Genomic DNA, 23406 nt, shown 5'->3' on the forward strand with positions numbered 1-23406 from the left:
GCTCTTGTTTACGGGGCATTAGGGGATGCAAGTCCATAGCTCCCAACTGTCCCTGATTTCGAGGGATTGTCACTGATTTGGAACAAAGTCCCTCTGTCCCTCTTTCCTCCTCATTTGTCCCTCATTTTAGTCTGATCTTTATAGTTTATGTAAAATGCAATATTTATCTTTTAAAAAGTGTTTCCCAGTGCTAAACCTTTCATCCAATTTCTAAATAGCTGCATTTCAAAAGCCAGCATAAATGAATAGCAGTGGTAAAAAAGCACTTGTGGGTTTAACTAATAATTTTTTTTAAATAATTCTCCTTTAAGGGGGCACAGCAGGGGGTGTGTCCTATGCTTACATACTTTTTCTAAGTCCCGCCTTCCAATTTCACAAAGTTGGGAGGTGTGTAGTACCATAAGGGCCTGTTCACACCACTGAGGTTGCAGCGCAGAAAGTCACTTGTTAACATGCAATGCGTTATGAAGGTTGTCCAGTTATTCTGAATGTACTGCCAGCACCCCATAATGCATACATACAGTGCTTTGAAAAAGTATTCACACCGCTTAAAAATTTCCACATCTTGTCTAGTTACAACCAAAAACATTAATTTATTTTATTGGGATTTTATGTGATAGACCAACACAAAGTGGCACATAATTCTGAAGTGGAAGAAAAATTATAATTTTTTTTTACAAATAAATATGTGTGGCATGCATTTGTATTCAGCCCCTTATACTCTGACACCCCTAATTAAAATCTAGTATAACTAATTGCTTTTAAAAGTCACCTAATTAGTAAATAGAGTCCACCCGTGTGTAATTTAATCTCAGTATGAATACAGCTGTTCTGTGAAGCCCTCAGAGGTTTGATAGAGAACCTTAGTAAACAAACAGCATCATGAAGGCCAAGGAACACACCAGACAGGTCAGGGATAAGGTTGTGGAGAAGTTTAAAGCAGGGTTAGGTTATAAAAAAAAATATCCGAAGCTTTGAACATCTCATGGAGCACTGTTCAATCCATCATCCGAAAATGGAAAGAGTATGGCACAACTGCAAACCTATCCACAGGACAACTATTAGTCGTGCACTCCACAAATCTGACCATTATGGAAGAGTGGCAATAAGCTATTGTTGAAAGAAATCCAAAGAAGTCCCATTTGCAGTGTGTGAGAAGCCATGTGGGGGACACAACAAACATGTGGAAGAAGGTGCTCTGGTCAGATGAGACCAAAATTGAACTTTTTGCATTTTTAGGTTTAAAAGCAAAACTCTATGTGTGGCGGAAAACAAAAACTGCACATCACCCTGAACACACCATCATCACCGTGAAAGATGGTGGTGGCAGAATATGTTGTGGGGATGCTTTTCTTCAGCAGGGACAGGGAAGCTGGTAAGAGATGATTGGAAGATGGATGGAGCCAAATACAGGGAAATCTTAGAAGAAAACCTGTTAGAGTCTGCAAAAGACTTGAGACTGGGACGGAGGTTCAACTTTCCGCAGGACAAAGACCCTAAACATACAGCCAGAGCTATAATGGAATGGTTTAGATCAAAGCATATTCATGGGCTAGAATGGCCCAGTCAAAGTCCAGACATAAATCCAATTGAGAATCTGTGGCAAGACTTGAAAATTTCTGTTCACAGATGCTTTCCATCCAATCTGACAGAGCTTGAGCTATTTTGCAAAGAAGAATGGGCAAAAATGTCCCTCTATAGATGTGTAAAGCTGGTAGAGACATCCCCAAAAAGAGTTGCAGCTGTAATTGCAGAGAAAGGAGGTTCTACAAAGAATTGATTCAGGGGGGCTGAATACAAATGCACACCACACTTTTCACATATTTGAAAACAAACCATTTATCATTTTCCTTCCACTTCACAATTATGTGCCACTTTGTGTTGGTCTATCACATAAAATCCCAATAAAATACATTAACGTTTTTGGTTTTAACATGACAAAATGTGGAAACTTTCAGGGGGTATGAATACTTTTTCAAGGCACTGTACCTGGGACATGGTAACAACTGGTTCCCAGCTCTGCATTGTGCTTTGCTGTAACACATGTGCCTTTGGCAAGGTGCCCTGGGGTGCCATTCAAAATAGCAATGCAAATACTGCTGATATATTGCAACAACTTATATTTTACACATGTTCCCACCGTGCATAGGTGTGAAGATGACGCTACAGAATAGCTTCACCTTTCTTTGTTTTTTCATTAATTCTCCCCATCCTCCTAAGTGCAATTCAACTGGTAATATAGTTTCCAACACAGCCGTTGGAAAGGAAATCTCCGCATGCACATGCATGCCATGGCCCTACTCCTTCCAATAAGGTATCCATACCAAGTACAGTATGAAAAAGTGCTGACTGGACGTTTTCTTTCTGAAGGTTGTGCAGCACCAGGCAGGGCCACACAGCTAACGTTGCTGGCTTGCAGATGAAGGTAAACCCATGACCAAGTGCAAAGCGATCAATTAAAGGACAACTTGACCAAAGGTGAAGGCTACTTACTTTTCATAAGAGTAAAAACTTTACAGTATTTTTTTTTTTTTATTTTTAAAGAATATGCTACCCCAACATTTCATATTCCTGATATGTGTCTGTTGTACCATGTACTTAAGTTAAAAAGTATCCTGCTCTCTTTATATTGCTTCCTTTGTGTGAAATACCTTTTGATCCTGCCAGTCCCCCTGTTGTCCTATTTCAAACTGACCACACTAGGCATGAGAGCACACCCTTCCCAGCATGGCACAGCCATTTACTGGTAAGTTCAGTCTGCTGCTGTTTCTCCACCCCCACCTCTCCAAGTCATATATGCAGCTGAGAACAGAGATTATGTGATTACTTTAAAAAAAAGGAAAAAAAGGTGTGTGTGTGTGTGTGTGTGTGTGTGTGTGTTTGTATATATAACAGTTTGCCTTTCATTTGTATATTAAACTTATTAAGTTGAGTAAATAAGTGCCCAAGACATTTTTACTTTAACTGGAAGATTTACCCCCCTTCATGACCAGGTCATTTTTTGCTATACGGTACTGCGATATTTTAACTGACAATTGCGTGCGTGGTCAGCAACGCTAAACCCATATGAAATTTATTTTCTTTTTTTCCCACAAATAGAGCTTTCTTTTATTGGTATTTGATCACGTCTGGGTTTTTATTTTTTGCACTATAAACTAAAAAAGACCAAAAGATTTGAAAAAAAAAATATTCTTCATAAATTCAGGCCAATATGTATTCTGTTACATATTTTTTCTTTAAAAAATATCAATACAGGTATATTGATTGGTTTGCGCAAAAGTTATAGTGTCTACAAACTATGGTATACAGTATATACAGGAATTTTTATTTACTTATGTTTTTATACTAGTAATGGCGGCAATCGGTGATTTACAGCGGCACTGCGATATTGCGGCGGACAATCTGATACTAACTGACATTTTTGCCACTTTGTGGGAACCAGTGGCACTAATACAGCGATCAGTGCTAAAAATATACACTGTCACTGTACTAATGACACTGGCTGGGAAGGGGTTAAACATCTAGGGCGTCTGTGTTTATGTGTGTACTGGGAGGTGCTTTCACTAAGGGATGTGTTGGTTTTTATTTCCCGCTTTGCAGGGAAACAAAAAACAGCGCGCCCCTGCTGAGGGGACCAAGCTCTGCATTGTTTACATAGATAGAGCTGACTTGTCTTTCTCCTTGCCAATCAGTGGATGCTGGTGGTCATCCATTGGCTAATCACAGCATAGCCGGCGGCACGCACATGCTCCCTACCCAGAAGAGCAGAATCATGTATGTGTGTGTGTATGTGTGTATATACTGTATGTATGTATATATATATATATATATGTATATAGGTGATTCTGCCCAGCCAGCCCGCACTGTAGCAGTAAAGCTACAGTGCGTGGTCGGCAAGTGGTTAAAGTAGATCTAAACCCTGCCTAGATGCCTAGATGACAATTGGTTTGCTAATACAATGTATATCATAAATAATTGTCATGTTTTGTTTTCATCAAATGCTGTCACTTTCACCTTTATGTTGCTTCTATCTGTCTACATGCATTAGCTCCAGTTTCGGCTGCACATAATTGCTCTGGACTGGTTTCCTAATCATGACAATTAATTAAATCTAATTAGAATTTATTCAATCGCTTTTTTCTTAAGTACCTGTTGAGTCACTAATTATCACATCCAAATCCCAATGCAACAGATGAACAGATAATATACAAACCCAATAGTTGCACCCTACCAATCATTGTGTCTGTGCCTAATTCTGTACTCCATCAAGCTATCTGACAGCATAGCTGCTGCTGTGTCATGTAGGCTTTTAGATGACAATATGCATGGACCACAGGCAGTGTACACATATACAAGAATAGCTAATGGGAATTTTTCAATTTTTTATACAGCTTTGCCCTCATTCACTGGGCCCACATCCCATTTTCCCCAGCTTTGGTGATAACATTAGCAAAATGGCACTGTCTGTGGAGAGTAGTCATCCCCATAGAGGGCAGAAAAGAGGTGCCCTAAGATCAGATAACATACAGCTTGTTCATTCTGTGTTTGTCTATCTGTCAGAGCACGTTTGGAAATTGCATTAAGCTGGCCATAGACGGTTCAAATCCTAGAGTCATAGAGATTGAAACCATGTATGGGCAGGCTGAAAGTTGATCAATCAACTTGGGTACAACTAGCTTGCAGGATTTTACATGCAATTATTGCTAGCAGCTGTTTTCGCTGCTAGCAACAATCACTGTGTTCTCACGACAGGGATGACTTTCCCCGGCCCCCTCCCAGGGAAAATTTCTTTCCTGCAACCCATAAATGCGGGAAAGATATCTGCTCCATCTATGGCCAACCTTATATTCTAGGGAGGAAAGTCAGTTAAAAAAATACTGCTTCTCTTCGTTGCCACATAAACTTGCAATTTAATGATGTCATAGTATTTGATAAATAAAGTCACAGATTAGAGGTGCCCTAGGATCAGATAACATGCAATCTGTTCTTGTTGTGTTTTTGTCTATCAATCAGAGGACTTTTGGAGATTTCATCGTGTTCCCAGGAGGAAAGCCAGTTCAAAAAAACTGCTTCTGTTGGTTGCCCCATGGACTCACTATTCACTGTTGTCATTCCATAGACATTATTTGAAACATAAAGTAACAAGTTAGGATTGTGTGTTCATCCTCTTTAAAGTGGACCTTCAGTCATTTTTTCATCTTTCCATTAAATTCAGCCCTTGTTGTTTTAACTTTGGATAGTAAAACTGTCGGTAAATACCTTATACAGCCCACTTTCTGTTTCTTGTCTGGTCATTAGCCTAGGCTTATGACATCATGCACAGCTTTCTCTCTCTCCTCAGAGTTTGCCAGGAAGGGAGTGGGGATGAGTCATAAGAGGGCCAATGAGAGCTGCAGAGCTGGAGGTGTGTGTCTGTGTAAATCTAGGAAGTGAACAGGCAGCAGCTTCAGTTGCCCACAGTTAAAATGGTTGCAGCCAGACTCAGTGGAGGGAGATTTCTGCAGCATATTTGGCAAGTACAGAATCACAGTATATAAAATAATATGCAAAGTGGTTGGAGGGAAGCTTCAGAATGGCAAAGATGTTTTTATTACAAATTATGTGAGCAGACTTCAGTTCATCTTTAAATACACATCAAATATTCAGGGATAACAGATTGCATAGGAGCTGTTAAACCGTTTTCTAATCTCTCGTCTCTGACAATGGGATTCCCATATCAGATCTACAGAGGCAGCCATGTTTTCAGAATGCATTAATATGATTAATGCCACAGCTTTGTGCATATGTCATCTCAATCTGCTGCTCTGCCACATATAAAGAATTGAAGCATCTTCTAAATTATCATTAGTCATGGGAAGCGCCAGCAGCCACTCCGTGCTCCGCTACCGCCTTACTATTTTTACTGGTAATCTTCAGTCTCTGTGAATTAGGGCTAATCAGCTCAACTTTGTGAGCTTGTGTTCTGGACAGCTATGCATGTAATCTGGTCTAATGCTTGCCAATCACCCAGGAGCTTCTGCTGCTTCCCCCCCAGCCTTCCCCACCACTTCTGCCAAGCTGCATAGTACTGTCTTTGCAATTGATTCATAAAAACTAGAGAAAAAGTGGATGTATTACCTGTGGCAAACAGTCATTGCTTTGGTGGCTCATTCACAGCATGTACAGCGACCTGCGTTTTTAAGCTCCAGATCAAAGCAGGTCACTGCAAGGGCACATAGTATACAATGGCTTCCTATGTGCCTCATTTACACTACAATGATGTGTACGTGTGTGTTGCATTGAATTGCATTAAAATGCAACCTGTCTGTATCTTTAGGGTCCTTTCACATGGGTGTCATCAGTACACTCACATTTTTTGCTAAGAAAAAATCGATGAATAGAATTTGATACAGGTTACATCAGTTTACATTTCAGCACAGGTCAGTTGACATTCGAGTTGACCCCCCCCCCGGTTTGGTTCGCTCCAGAACTCTTGAACATTGCAAAAGTTCGGACCCGAACTCTGAACCACATTGAAGCCTATGGGCTCATTCACACAAAAAAGTGTAAAAAATAAAAATAAAGACAGAAGGCAATTTTTGACAATTCCTTTATTAAAATAAATAAAAAAACAATGTCCCCCCAATGTAGATCCATCATCAATCTCAACGGCCTGTCGCAACACAAGGAAAAAAACAAAAAGCTCCACCCACGAAGAAGGCTAACCGCCGAATGCCGTTTGACAGCTCTTAAATAGGTAAAGGGCGGGGTGGCACTGCCCCCCCCCTTGTGACGCCACTGACCGAACATCCCGTCAAGCGCTCCGCAAATTTGGGTGTTCGCCGAACAGGCGATGTTCGGGCTGAACTTTTTGAACTGTTCGTCTAACTCTAGTTGACATCAGTTTTTGCATCTGTTTTTTCTTTCAGATGTTAAAGAAACCAATATTAGGTGACAAAAGCATAAACATAAAGGGATTGATTTACTAACACTGGAGAGTGCAAAATCTGGTGCAGCTGTGCATGGTAGCCAATCCGCTTCTAACCTCAAATAGGGTCCTTTCACAGGGGGTGGACTCCAGCTGCGATCAGCGATCAAGGGATATGGCCGCTGATCCTCGCTGAGCAGGCAGATGACAGGTTTGTGTCCACTCCGCTTATGCAGAATGGACACGGACACAACCCTGTTCTCCTCCTTTTTTTCTCCTCGTTTACACCCGACTGCCATCCAATCTGATCCACTGGACGGAAGAGGCACGGATCCCCATCTGTCTGTTTTTTTCGGATTGGATGTAGGCAGGTGTAAACGGAAAAACAAGGAGAGAGGCGCCTCTGGGTGCAGACGTTTAAAAGTAAACTTTAATTCACATACAGGTGTCAACTCACATTTAAGTAGATAGTTATAGGCATTGCGGTATAATAACTGAGATAGTCCTAATGACGCTCCTGAGTCCTGGGTCTTGCTTCCTCCGTCCAAACGAACTGGTCGGTGAGGGGTCCGCCGCTGTAGATGGGAAGCCGGCTGCGGAAGATGGGCTCAAGACAAGGCATGGGACGCAAGGTACAGGTGACTGCAGGGGATGTCTGTTGAGAAAGGAGTGCGGCTTGCCACGACACAGCAGCGCGCATGCTCACGAAACGCATCCATTTTTGATGACGTCATCCCCTGCAGTCACCAATACCTTGCGCCCCACTCCTCGTCTTGAGCCCGTCGGAGGAAGCAAGACCCAGGACTCAGGAGTGTCATTAGGACTGTCTCAGTCATTATACCGCAATGCCTATAACTATCTACTTAAATGTGAGCTGACACCTGTATGTGAATTAAAGTTTACTTTAATTACTTTTAACTCTTCCCTATTCCCCTGCACATGGACTTTCAATAGACTGTGCATTTAAATACAGATTTATTGTCATTGGGTAATTTATGGTTCCAAGTTTTGTGCCTCCACTTGTATTTTTAGGTGTAAACGACCACATACCTGTTTACACCCGCTGCTCAATAGAGGAGAATGGAGGTTCCATTCAGGTCCACCTGAACAAAGGACAGGTGGAGCCGATCGGAACATTTGTGTGAAAGGCCTTAAGCTTTGACAAAGAAACCTGGAAGTTGATTGGTTTCTATATAGAGCTGCGCCACATTTTGCACTCTCCAATTTTAGTAAATCAACCCCCAATATGTTTCTTGCCTAAAAACAGATATACACGGAATGGACTTATTTAGATGGCATTCGTTTACATCTGTTTACATCCATTCTGATGCGCCTAAATGGAGAAGGATGCAGCCTTGTTCCATTTAAAAAAACAAGCCTGAACAGACACGGATGTAGATGGATGGAATTGGATGATCACCTGTTTACACCCACAAGCCTGTAGGAATGAAATGCTGAGACATGAACAATGGACAAATGGAACGCCTATGTGAAAGGGCTATAAGGCCTTAATTACAAGGAACTTACATAAGCGTATCACCGTACAGGGCTGTGTTTACCCGTACAGGGGTGTTATGTGACATCCCATGCAAGCAGTCCCATTGCTATCAATTGGGACAAAGCAGCCACATAGACACGGCCACTGCTCCCAATCTGATATTGGAGTTGGTGTGCTCAGGGCAGTGCACTTGCACGGATTTCATATTGGGAGCAGTGGCTGTGTCCGTGCAGCCGCTGCGTCTCAACTAACAGCAATGGGACTGCCTGCATGGGGATGCATGAAACACTTGTGCATCCCCATGTGCAAAAATACAGCCCTGCATGGGGGTACGCTTAAGTACACCCTATGTGAATGAGGCGTGCAAACACAACTGAAAATAAAGATCTAGAGAAGTATTTGTTGTTAGTAGTTTGACCCTTCCAGGGACCTGTCACTTCACAGATGTCATCCAAAGAACAAACCATACTGTATATAAAAGGGACCATTAGTGCCGGTTCACATATGTGCACTCTCCGAGATCGCATGTGATTTGCACCACACTGCAGTGCAAATCACATGCGATGTGCATGCGATGTGATTTCAGCCATACAGATAGTATGGCTGATATCACATCGCATTCGGACTAAACTCACACGGGATCCTTTTTTTGGTCCACACCAGAATCTCACACCCATGCAATCGGATTCATGTCCAAACTGTCAGTTTGCAGTGTGATATGCGAGCTGAAATGGGGGTGTCATTAACATTGTATTGACACTCCTAGCAGTTCGCATATGGCAGTGTGAACTGCCATGCAAGTTGGGTGCGATGTGGGAATCCCCAGTCGATTCGCAGGGTTCCTGCATCGCAGAAGTGTGAACCAAGCCTAATGGCCCATACACACGATCCGAAAATCGTACGAAAAATACCGCTTTCGACTCAATCGTAAGATAGTTGAATCGTTAGTACAGAGCTTTTCGAGAGCCGTTCACGATAGTTCGTCCGAAACAAAAAATGTTTTCATACGATGCCAGATCGTACGATTTTCGTTTAATCAGTACAGTTGTCATCCGAAAATACAATACAAATACACTACAACACATGACATCACTTCTGATTTTTTATTCTGTCGTACGAGAATTTTTCTAACTTTAGTAAGCTCTTCATGTTCGATATACGACTAGCATGCAAAGAAAAAAACGGACGATCATGTGTACGGGGCATTAGGCTCCATTCACACCTTGGCAATCCGTTTTGCGGGCGGAATCCTCACGATTCTGCCCATGATTTGCAAACGTCGCAAATCACGGGAAGCCCTTGCGATCCCCTCTACATTATATTGCGATAAAAATGCGCAAACAGAACCGAGTGTCCCGTAATTCTTTTTGCGCATTTCTGTCAGGCGACAATCAAGGCAAAATGGCTCTGCGCTTTTGGTGCCATTCAAAATAGTGGGGATCGCAAGGGCGCCACGTGATTTGCGACTCACGGGCAGAATCGCAGCGATTCTGCCTGCAAAACAGAACACCAAGGTGTGAATGGAGCCCAAAGGTGTGAAAATTAGTAAACAATAGATTTGTTAAAATTCTAATTTATTAGTATACATGTCATAAAAACGACAGAGAAAATGTCTTCTGCCAACAGATACATTTATACTTACATATCACATACTGTACCCCCTCAAGAGTGCAATCAACCCTTTATTACCCACTGCTACAATAACTGTATGTCTAGGTACATCAAGGTAAATGTAGTGTTCTAAGAGTGGGTGGTTGTAGGTTCCTGATGTGTTTCACCGAAATTAGGAATCTTCCTCAGCAGAAGCCACTCCCAAATAGAGCATATGCTGTATATAGGCATACAGCAGCCACCGAATATATCCTGGGGGAGACTGTAGGTTACATAGTTACATAGTAAGTTTAGCAAGGTCCCAGGCCTCCTTTAGTCTAATGAGAACCTCCAGAGCCAAGAGCTGCTGACATCCTTCCATATAGAGTGGGTTTTAAGGCATAGCAGGTGTAGTGTAAGGTATATTCATGGGCACCAGACACTTCTTGAATGAGATTTTATTTCTCTTGAACAGAACTTTGGGAGAGAGGGTTTAGGGCCAGGACACCCTTAAGGTAGTTGCAAAGTTAATTGGCAGACTCCAAGACTTCTACAGGTAGACAGCCATGCAGGAAAAGGCATCCAGCAAGACACCACATCTGCATGTGTAGGAATGCTGTCTCCTATGCCAACAGTCTTACAACAGTTCCTAACACAAGTTGTAACAAACTCCTTCCCTTTCTTTACAATCACTTCTTGTAGGTTCTCAACCCACTGAGCTCCCAGTCTTTCTCACTAGACTTGCTGATTTACTTCCACCGAATCCCTTGAGCTCTTCCAATCTGCACTTTAGTATCTTCCTCAAGCGTCACCCCCACTTCTCTGCAGGGTCCCTAGCTTGGCACTCCAGATACTTCTCAAGCTTCACCCCACTGGCCTGCTCGGTCCCTGGCTTGACACACAAGGCTACTCTGCAAGCGTCACCTCCGCTGGGTCCATGGCTTGACACCTGCTGAAGTTTCCCAATTCTTCACTGTCCCCGGTTGGTGAGAATACTGCTCTGGTACTTGCTTCACTAATCACTGCGGTCCCTGGTAATGAGGTGGATGGTCTCTTAGTGGCGACAGCTTCCCCTCTACCTCTGACCACGACTAGTTCTCCGGCCGGCAGAACCGTCTCTTGTGGTTGGACTGCAAGCTACAATCCCAACCCTTTGCTGCTCTCTTGCTTCTGGATAGGCCCTCAGACAGCCTAGCAGCCAGATGTGCCCGGGATAAGCCCAAACTCCGGCCTAGCAGCCCGGGCAATACAACACACGTCCACCCAGACAGCCGTCCAGGTGGCACAGCACACTGATCACCTTATTCCACGCAAATGTATAGGTTCCCCCAAAAGGCCAAGGGATTTAAGAAAACCCCTGCTCATTGGCTGAGATGCCCCATATACTCCTAATCTCTCCTTGCTTTGCCCTTATCTTATCTAATGTTGCCAGGTACCCGGCCACCTAGTGGCAGAAGAGAGAAGTGCAGCAGTTCCAGACTTAGGGTGAACTCAATTGATCCCTAACAATGAGCCAAGGTAACTACACCTTGCAGGTAAATTTAGGAGCAACCCTGCCTAAACATCAGGGTGCTACATAAGTAAGGTTGAATAAAGACAATAGTCCATCCAGTTCAACCTGTGTTGGTGTACGTGTGTCAGTGTCAGTGATCATTTCCCATATCCCTGTATATTGTGTTCACTAAGATGCACGTCCAAAAGTCTTTTAAAAATATCAATACTCCCTGCTGACACCACCAATTGCGGAAGAGAGTTCCACCTCCTTATCGCCCTGACAGTGAAGAACCCCGTGCGCAGCTTTAGGTTAAACCTCTTCTCCTCCAATCTCATTGTGTGGCCCACGTGTCCTCTTATACTCCCTGAGACTGAATTGTTCTTTTTTCTGTGCTGGGATCACCAATAAGGTATTTGTAAATCGCTATCATGTCCCCTCTCAAGCGCCTCTTCTCCAGCGAGAATAAATTTGGTGCTTGTAGTCACTCTTCGTAATTGAGGTCCTCCAATCCCTGTATTAATTTAGTTGCTCTTCCTTGGACTCTCTCCAGCTCCAGCACATCCCTTCTGAGGACTGGTGACCAGAACTGGACAGAATACTCCAGATATGGCCTAACCAGATTTTTATAAAGTGGCAGGATTATAGTTTAATCTCTGGAGTATATCCCCTTTTTTATGCATGCTAATTTTCTGCTGGCTTTGGTAGCTGCAGCTTGACATTGCATGCTATTGCTCAGTCTGTCTTCTACTAGGACCCTCAGATCTTTCTCCATCCTTGATTCCCCCAGAGGTTCTCCTGCTAGTGAGTAGTTTGCGTTTGTGTTTTTAGCCCCAAGTGCATTACCTTACATTTCTCCACATTAAACCTCATTTGCCATGTAGTTGCCCCCTCTATTATTTTGTTCAGGTTTTTTTTTGTAAAAATGTCTATATCCTGCTGTGAAGTTATTATACTGCAAAAACTGAGATTGCGCTATTTATCCCATCCGCTATATAATTTATGAATAAATTTAATTGCCTTGGGGTACCCCACTTACCACTGCAGACCAGTCTGAGTACATGTTATTTATCACCGCCCTTTGGACACACCCCTGTAACCAGTTTTCTATCCAAGAACAAACCTTATGGTTGGGGTTGCACCGATACTCGGTATCGGTGCAACCCCAACAAACCCCAACAAATGCTCCAATGCCTAATCCAATACTTGTGCAGTCAGGGGATGATCAGTGCGGAAGTGGGGTCGTTGCAACCTCTGATCTCCCTGTATAGATTTCAATAAAGCAGCTGAGAGCGGCTTCTCCTCCTCTCCCTCCCGCAGGTTTCAGCTGCTTTATTGAAATCCATACAGGGAGATCGGTTCTTGTAACGGCACCCACCCCCGCACCGATCACCCCCGACTGTCCCCTGTGTCCTCTTCTGTTTCATCCTCCGTGCTCTTAAGGTCCCCCACTATGTCCTCCTCCAGTCCTCCTCTGTCCCTCTTCACTCCCCCTCCATGTCCTCCTTTGCTCCTTCTCTGCTCCCCCTCCATGTCCTCCTCTGCTCCCCCTCCACTCCCCCTCCATGTCCTCCTCCACTCCTCCTCTGCTCCTTCTCCCCTCCCCCTTTGTGTCCTCCTCCGGTCCTTCTTTGCTTCCCCCGTGTCCTCCTCCTCTGTTTCTACACTCCCCCTTGGTGTCCGCCTTCGCTCCCCCTCTGTGTCCTGCTCCGCTCCTTTACTGCTCCTTCTCCGCTCCCCCTTCTTGTCCTCTTGCGGTCTTTCTCCGCTCCCCCTCCGTGTCCTCCTCCGGTCCCCCCTGTCCCAGATCTGTCAGGATGGAGAGCGGAGGAAGAAGCCAGTAAATCTGTCATTTGTAAAGACAAATAAAATAAAATGAAAAAAAAAAAAAACACTGACACTGTCCACTCCCCCCACAAAAAAAAGAAAGCATTGTAAAAAAAATAACAAACAATATATAAATTGTAAAAAAATAATTTAAAAAATTGTGAACAATAAAATTGTGAAAAAAAGATAAAATAAAAATAAAAAACTACTCATCAGTGCCCATCAGTGCTACTGTCACAGGACATTAAAAAAAGTATTGGTGGTGGTGAATACGTTTCATTACCTGGGAGTGGAGATCCAATTACCCCTTAAAACTTATATCCCCAATAATCTCAAACCTATTATGCAGCGCCTGAAAACAAATTTGCAGACCTGGTCCAAACTGCCTCTCAATTTATTAGGCAGAATCAATATTGTTAAAATGATCTATCTCCCTAGATTTCGTTATATCGTCTGGCATGCCCCGATCTATATCCCCAAAAAATAGTTTACCAAAATCAATGGGAAAATCACCTCGTTCTTGTGGAGCTCGAGACCACCCCGGGTGTCTCAGGAAACCTTGCACCTACCTATTGGGGAAGGGGGACTAGCCTTGCCAAATCTCCAATGTTACTACTTAGCAGCCCAACTGACACATATCCACTGGTGGGTCTTTCCGGACCTTGACATTGCATCGGTAGAAGCCCAAGTTGCCTTGGTTCACTCCGATGAAGCGTTGAGAAATGTAATATATAGAAATGGCCTATACCCCATTGCTAGAGCCAGCATCCTTAACTTTCGTACAAAATTTTTCACCTATGCAACAAAAAGATGGGGGACTCCTCTTTGAATAAATCGCCCAACGCTCCTCTCTGGCTTAATCCTCAATTACCCGAAGTATACAAAATACCTGATGGAATGCGATGGGCTAATTATGGCATTAAAGATGTACACCAATTGTTCTCCGCAGGGGTCTTGAAAACATTTTGGGACCTTCAGTTAGAATACAAGGTCCACAACAAGTATTTTTTTGGCTACCTGCAATTGAGGCATGCGATCACATCGCAGTTCGGGTTGACGGAGGTATCACTTCTCCCTTCCAAATTAGAGAAACTTGTGTTTGAGGATGACCATACTAAATTGATATCTAGATACTACTTCCTTCTCCTGCCCTCCGCATTCAAGAGAATGGAAAAAGTAGAGAGACAGTGGACTTCCGACATTCCAACACTGACTGGTGAAACATGGACAGAGGTGGTGGGGGATCTTTTGCCCTCGGTTATATCTGCTAGAGACAAGGTAATACAATTTAACTTCCTACATAGAATATATTATACCCCAGCTCGTCTGTATCAGATGGGTAGAGCAGACTCCCCTGAATGCCATCGCTGTCATGAAGAGGAGGGGAACTACTTTCACATGATATGGAGGTGCCCACGTGTAGCACAATTTTGGAAGGCAATCCTGGTATTCCTAGAGGATAGATTGGCAATCCCAAACATTTACTCCCCAGCGAGGTGCCTCCTTAGAGACTTCGACGAGGAAGAAATGTCTAGTAATAAGAAAACCCTCTTGCGTATCTTGTTTTTTTATGCCAAGAAGGCTCTAGCGTTCAAATGGAAAAATCCTATTCTTCCTTCCGTCCAATTCTGGGTGGACTCGATTAATAGAGCATTACCACTGTTCAAGCTCACATATACTTCCAGAGGATGCCCAAAAAAATTTGAGAAACTATGTTCCGGTTGGATCATCTTGGTTTCTGGTGACATTGAGACGTAAATACCCATAGAGGCCATGTTACGGTCTGTGGAGCATAAATCTGCTGGTATTGAAAGCTTTACGAAGAATTTTTGTGTAAGCATGGAGAACTTTGATATGAAAATGGGAACAGTAGAGACCAGTACCAAAGTGCTGACTGTTATGCCTACATTAGGATAATTGCACGTCTATAACTAATAGTACCTTTATTAGGTTTTTACTTTTATTTTTTTGTAGCAGTAGAAAATATTTGAATTGCTTTATGTTGAAAAGTAATACATGTGACTGCACAAATGCTTATGTTTGAATATGTGACCATATACTTTCTGATGAATAGTTAATGCTGTTTATTGTATTTTGTGAAAGACCAATAAATTTAGCCTTTAAAAAAAAAAAAAAAGGATCGGTAATCGGTATCAGCAAGTACTCGGTCTTAAAAAAATTATATCGGTGCAACCCTACTTATGGTCCATGCGAACAGACCTCAGCTTGTTGATTAGGCGTCTATGGGGAACTGTATCGAATGCTTTTGCAAAATCCAGATACAACAAGCTGAGGTCAAGAACGACCGTTCGTTGAACCCATGCTGGTTATTACTAATGATACGGTTATCTTCAGAAAATTCTTGGATATAGTCCCTTATCATTCCCTCCAATAATTGACCTACTATTGATGCTAGGCTGACTGGCCTGTAGTTTCCAGGAATGTCTCTGCCCTTTTTCAAACCTTAATTTCTCTTTCTTCCTTAATAAACTGTTCCTACTCCCTTCTTTTTTCTTGCTGTTCCCCGGGGGAAATATAGATTCACAATCTATGTATGCAATACATTACAATAACCTCCTTAAGGTTTCTAGATGGCCCTCTTAAATGTCCTTACATTAAACGTACAAGGTCTAAACATTCCACAAAAGTGAACCAAAGTTTTCCATTCTTTGTCTTCCTCAAAAGCACACATAGTATGCCCCCAAGAAACTAATTTCACTGAATTGTCCACTCTAAATATTTTGACTCAGTTTACCCCCAAGTTATTACTGCCTCTGCTAAGTCTAAGCAAAGGGGAATACTACTATCATCGAACTACACCCTTTTCCCTTCTGACAGAGATCAAAGACCCTGTCAGAAGATCAAAGACCCAGAAGGCCATTATCTCATACTTACGGGGGATCTATGTGATTCCCCAATCACAGTGGTATCCTACTATGCTCTCAACAGAAATCCATCATCATTTCTCTCTCATTTACTATAGGTAATAGATATCCATAAAATGGGCACACTTTTGATCTGTTGAGATTCAAACCAAGTTCTATATCCTTATCTAGATAAATCCCCAACTCCTACCGCATTCAGCTCTCAATCTCGATTGTTCCAAAGACTTCTTCAGCAACATTCCCTGCTAGATTCCTGGCATGAAATCAATCCTACGAAACGCCAATATTCTTTTTATTCCCATCCACATAAATCTTTTTTCCGTATTGATCACATTTTAATCTCAATAAGTATGTCCCCGGAATTGCTTACTTCATCTGTTATACCTTTTACATGGACTGATTACTGTGCTATACTTTCAACTTTCACTTCTCTAATACCTAAAACACAAGACCCCACATGGTACTTTAATGATTCAATCCTATCTCACTCATCACACTCTTCCAACCTAGAAATAACCATAAAAGATTATCTGACAAACAATGAAACTCTTGATATATCTCCATTAACCTTATGGGAAGCACATAAACTGGTTCTTCGAGGGTTCTGTTTATGCCAAGCATACCTTAAAAAGGAAAAACGACAACTGCAACAAAAATTAGAAAAATAATTCAATACTTGCCACACAAAATTTCAATCAATCCTACCCCTGTGACAAAAATACAGCTAGATAAAGCATGTCTAAACCTTGACCTATTTAAACCGATTCAAATAAAATTACCTCATGATACATACACAAGCAACCCAGTAAAGATCCTACATACCTTTTACAAGCACCTTACCTCTTTATACATAAAAGAAGGATCTTTTGAGCAATCCTCTGCAGAATCATTTTTCTCACAAATTAAACTTCCGACTATTCCCTTAGCTCAGCGATCCTCAAACTACAGCCCTCCAGCTGTTGCGGAACTACGCGTCCCATGAATCATTGTAAAACTCTGACATTCACAGACATGACTAGGCATGATGGGAATTGTAGTTTCCGAACAACTGGAAGGCCATAGTTTGAAGACCCCTGCCTTAGCTCAACATGATAGCCTTGAAAGCCCTATTACATCTACAGAAGTTAAATTAAATTAAATTAAATCTCTTAAACCTAACAAACGTCCAGGCCCTGACCCTTTATCTGCCCTCTATTATAAGACATTTTCTCATATCCTTGCTCCAATGCTGACAGATGCTTTCAAATCCCTTCTTAATAATCAATCCTTTTGCCCCGAAACATTAACAGCAATATTCTCAATGATTCCTAAACCTCAGTCAGACGAAAAATCTTTCACTAATTATAGGCCCATATCCTTACTTAACTTAGACATAACGTTACTAGTGAAAGTTTTAGCGACTCACTTAAATAATATAAAAGATCAAGTAGGCTTTATTCCATTACGCCAAGCAGCGTATAATGTGAGCAGGACTACTGAGCAGCCAAAACACATCAAATACCCATATGTCTTCTGTCTTTAGGTATCAAAAAAGCGTTTGATACAGTATCATGGCTCTACCTACATTTTGCCCTGCAATGATGGGGCTTCAGTCCTCATTTTCTTAACTGGGTTTCATCATTATATAATAGTCCCAGTGTTAGATATGCTGGATACAAATCAGGCATGTTTGACATCAGCAGAAGAACACGTCAAGGTTGTCTACTTTCTCCACTTTTGTTTGCCCTACTTATTGAACCCCTTGCTTAGGCAATCCGTAATGACCCTTCAATCAAAGGGATAGATGCAACTGGTCACAAACCCTGTCTATCTGCTGACGATATCTTAATCTTTATGTCATCCCCTCATATTTCTGCTTCTAACCTTATAAGCAAACTTGATCATTTTGCCCGCATCTCTGGTCTAACTAAATTCTAAATTCTCAAAAATCTACAGCCTTAAATATCTTCTTACCTCCTCATATTCTACAACAAGCACAAACATCCCTCCCTTTCCCCTGGACCATATCACACCTCGCTTACTTGGGAATTATTCTTACCCCCAATCTTTCTGACATCTTCTCTGCTAATTTCCCTCCATTGTTGCGGCAAATCTCCAATTATCTTAACCACTTCAATACTAGGCACTTACCCCCCCTTCCTGCCCAAGCCAATTTTCAGCTTTCTGCGCTGTTGCTGTTTAAATGACAATTGCGCGGTCATGCTACACTGTACCCAAACAGAATTTTTATCATTTTGTTCCCACAAATAGAGCTTTCTTTTGGTGGTATTTGATCACCTCTGTGGTTTTTATTTTTTTGCTAAACAAATAAAAAAAGTCCGAAAATTTTGAAAAAAATAAAAGTTTTGCTTTTGTTTCTGTTATAAAATTTTGTAAATAAGTACGTTTTCTCCTTCACTGATGGGCACTGATAAGGCAGCACCGATGAGTTGGCACCAATGAGCGGGCACTAAGGGGCACTGATATGCGGCACTGATGGCCACTGATAGGCGGCACTGATGGGTGGCACTGATATGCGGCACTGATGGACACTCATGGGTGGCACTGGTTAGCACTGATGGACACTGATAGGCGACACTGATGGGCACTGAAAGGCTGCAAAGACGGGTACATATGGGTGGCACTGATAGGCGGCACTGCTGGGCACTGATGGGCACTGATAGGCGGCACTGCTGGGCACTGATGGGCATTGATATGTGGCACTGATGGGTGCTGACAGGCACTAATACGCGGCACTGATAGGCATCCCTTGTGGCACTGGCAGTGGTAGGCATTGTGAGTGGGCACTGATTGGCAGCTGCCTGGGCATTGATTGGCAGCTGCCTTGGTACAGATTTGCATTTGGCTGGTGATCTAGGGAGGCATACCTGGTGGTCCAGTGTGGATGGCCATCCTGGTGGTTTTGGGCTGTATGATGGTGGTCCTGGGCAGGATCTGAGGGGGGGCTGCGCTGATAAACAATCAGCACAGACCCCCCTGTCAGGAGAGCAGCCGATCGGCTCTCCTCTACTCCCGTCTATCAGACGCAAGTGAGGAAAAGCCGATCAATGGCTCTTTCTGTTTACATCGTGATCAGCCGTGATTGGACACGGTGAAATCACCTTCTACAGCGCTGGAGTCACGGATTTACGTATCATGAGAGCAAACCCTGTTGCTGCCAAAATAAACAAATCTGTGCTGCAGCTGAATGGCGTACCTGAAAAGCAAACAATGGTTAACAAAAAACCACAGTATCGATAAAACATTAACTCAATAAAACAACTTTTTTTATTGCAATCTTTGCCAAATACACAGGGAGGTGTATGTAGTTGTAGTGTGTGTTTCCTGCAGAAGAGTGAGGGACATGACTCAACCTCATTGAAAGAGAAAAGGTGTCAGAGAACAAAAACAAAATGAGAATGTATGTATAAAAACAGCACTGACAATTGTGGGTGATATGAGAGTGGAGGTCACTGGGAACTATCAGGAAGGAGCACTCCATATGTTGATCTGGCACCCAAGCTAGAGAATAAACCATAGGAAGGAGGAACAACAGAAGGAATAACCCTGATGATTAATCTTTGTCACAACCACTTTTATTAAGCCTATAAGGTGAGGGCACAACCGGTGGAGGGCAGCACTAGGATTTTCTGTGCACAAAGGTGGATCAGTGTGAAGATATCACGTTTTCACCAATTGTCTTTCAAACAGTATATAATAGACTGTCACGTTACGAATTGGATTGAATAAGGACACCGTGTGGAGTACTAAGCACATTGCACTTTATGTTTGGACATTTAAATTTATTTTTGCACTATAAGGAGATAATTTTGTCAGATATTTTGCACTTTATCAGATTTTGGATCAAATTGTCATTGTTTATTTATTGATTTAGTGCTGCACTAATTGTTTTTGGATTCGTATTGTCACATGATCAGGAAGTGTGGGGAGTGTTGGCAGCTTTATTTGTTATATATAGCAGCTCACAAGGTTTTACACATATTCATGTTTTAGTAACAATAAATCACAGTAACAGTACAGTAAAACAGTAGAATGACATAGCTGCAAAGCAAACATGATAAAACACAGTAACAATAAAACATTACAGTATAGCATAAAATACAGTAAACCAGTAGGAACAATAAAACAACAACTATTTTTGGCTTTTTTATTTATTTATTTATTTTTTTAATTTGATTTTTTTTAATTTATTTTTTTACACTTTTATTATAACTTTGAATGTTCCAGGTTAGGGTCTCTCAAAATGCGATGCCCATCTAACATCTTTCAAGACCCTGTGTGAAAGTGCGCCCTAGGACTGTGCCATGCTGTACCCTATGCTAATACTCCACTAGTCCCAGTCCCAGTCCCAGATGCAGAGACAAGGTAGGCCAGGACAGGAGGGACAATAATAGTTGGTGTCACACATATGTCTGTATTTTTCACAGACACATCTTCTTTGGGGTGCTCTTTGGGTGGTGGTACCAGGGAGGACATCCAGAAAATGCCCCTCATGCAGCCAGAAGGGCTTTGATGATCTCTTCCTCGAATTTTAGGAAGGATCCAGTTCTTCTAGACGCTTTGCATAGTACATAAGCGTTGAACAGAGCCAATTGGAATAGGTATACAGACACTTTTTTGTACCAGCATCTGGCTTTACGGGCAATTAAGTATGGCCCCATCATCTGGTCGTTGAAATCCATCCCTCCCATTCTAAGGTTGTATTCGTGGACACAGAGGGGCTTCTCAACAACACCAGTCGCCATAGTAATTTGGAATGCCGTGTCTGCGTGAATGGAAGACAGAATGAAAATATTCTGTTTGTCCTTCCATCTCACTGCATGCAATATATTGGACCTCAAGCGGGCTCTCTCCTCCCGTCTAAGTCGGGTATCTACAAGCTGTTGAGGGAAGCCCCAGTGATTAGATTGCACAGTGCCACATGCGCCAATTCCTAATTGAAAGAGATGTCCAAAAAGTGGCACGCTTGTATAAAAATTGTCCACGTATAAACGGTACCCCTTTTGGAATAAGGGTGTCATCAAGTCCCAAACAATCTTGCCGCTGCTCCCTATGTAGTCTGGGCAGTCACAGGGCTCCACGCTGCTATCTTTTCTCTTGTAAACCAGGAAACTTTATGTAAAGCCTGTTGCCCTGTCACAGAGCTTATACATCTTGACCCCATATCTGGCACACTTGCTGGGGAGAAACTGAAAACAAGGCGGCCAGAAAATGTAATCAGGGAAAATGTAATCTCTTTTTAGTAATACCCATGAGGAGGAATCGGCCCAGAAAGGTCTTAAATTCAGAAACCATTATAGGTTTCCAGCCAAATTTTCTGGCAAGGTTCAAATTTGGATTTGCGACGATAAATTGACCAGCATATAAATTGCTTTGGTCCACAATAGATCTGTACAGATCTCCCGTGTAAAACAGCTCATAGAAGTCAAGGGAAATAAAAATCCGCTGTTTCAACATGAATTCCGGGTTGGCCAGTGAATGGGGGAAGTACAGGTGCTGCAGAAGTGGTGGGCTCCCAATCAGGACTTGCAAGCACAGCGGGAAGGGCACTTTGGGCTCTACGGGCCTGTGTTTGAATTCTTGATGGCTGTGGGACACTACTTTTGCAAGTCACCGCACCAGCTTGAACTGCACTTATGGGACTCGCCACATCACCAAGTGTTACTGCAGTACTGGTTTGTCTACGACCAGTGTGTACTAGGCCACTGGTACTTGTCAGTTCACCAGAAAGTAGAGCTGAACTAGTACTGGCACTCTGCTGCATATGAGAACCATGCAATTGTTGCACCTCAGCAACAGAAGAATGGGGTCAGGCACGCCTGACCTTAGCAGGGACCTCTACTCTGTCATCAGAGCTATCTGTCAGGGTTCCGCTGCTCTCTAAAGGTTCATATAGTGAGCCATCACACCGCAGAGCTCCGCAGGTGCAGGGGGCTGCTGACTCCCCTCTGACTTTTAAAAGTTCCTTGGTGTGGGCCTTTTTTGACATGTGTGCAGCAGATCGCACCATTGCTGTTTGCAACCTATGTCTGAAGTGGATCAAGCGTGGCCAGAACTACAGCCGCTTGGGCACCACTTGCTTGACCAGACATTTGACGACCTGCCATGCAGTCCATTGGCAACAGCACTTGAAAGACCCACAACAAAGAAAAAGGCGTACTTCTCCTTCCTTCTTATCTGGGATCTCCAACCCTACTCTACCTCCAGTCCTCTCAAAAACCTGCACTGAGAGGAATAAAGGTATAGCAATAGGTGTCCCAAGTACTTGCAGCCAATCTGCTAGCAGTACACCACCATCTGATTTTAGCAGGCAAATTTCCCTACCCCAGTTGCTGAACCGTAAAAAGAAATTCGGTCCCAGCTATCCACATGCTTAGCGTCTAAATGCTAGCTTGGCCAAATTTCTAGCATGGCCTTTTCAGCTGGTAGACTCTGCCCCCTTTCGTGAATTTGTGGAATGTGCTGTACTTCAGTGGCAGGTTCCAAAACGCCATTTCTTTTCACAGAAGGCCATTCCCGCTCTCTACCGGCATGTGAAAGGCAATGTTTTGGCCTCGTTGGACAGGGCGGTCAGCAGTAAGTTTCATATTACCGCTGACTCATGGTCCAACAGGCATGGGCAGGGACGTTACCTTTCCTTTGCAGCGCACTGGGTAACTCTGCTGGCAGCTGGGAAGGATGCAGGACAAGGTTCAGTGTTGTTGGAGCATGTTCCGCCACCACGCCACCAAAATACTAGTGGTGATTCTGCCACAGCTCTCTCCTCCATCCCCTCTTCTTTTTCTTCCTCTATGGCTTCTTCTGCAGATTTGTCCTCTGAACCAGCATTGCTCCGTAAGCATTCAAGGGGCTATGCAAGCAGTCAGGCTAAAAGATGCCATGCGTTGCTTGAGTTGGTCTACCTAGGGGACAGGAGCCACACTGGGTCAGAGATTCTGTTAGCTCTGCAGGGGCAGGCTCAGAGGTGGTTGACGCCATGCCAGCTTCAGCCAGGAATGGTTGTATGCGACAATGGCACCAACCTTCTCTCCGCCCTCCGACAGGGACACTTGACCCATGTTCCATGTTTGTCACCCGTCCTGAATTTGGTGGTGCAGTGGTTCTTGAGCAAGTACCCAGGCTTACAGGATCTCCTGAGGCAGGCCAGAAAAGTCTGTGGTCATTTCCGACGGTCGTACAATGCCAGTGTTCAGCTGGCTGACATTCA

Source organism: Aquarana catesbeiana, linkage group LG01, assembly GCF_042186555.1.
Source record: "Aquarana catesbeiana isolate 2022-GZ linkage group LG01, ASM4218655v1, whole genome shotgun sequence".
In the NCBI taxonomy this organism is placed as follows: Eukaryota; Metazoa; Chordata; class Amphibia; order Anura; family Ranidae; genus Aquarana; species Aquarana catesbeiana.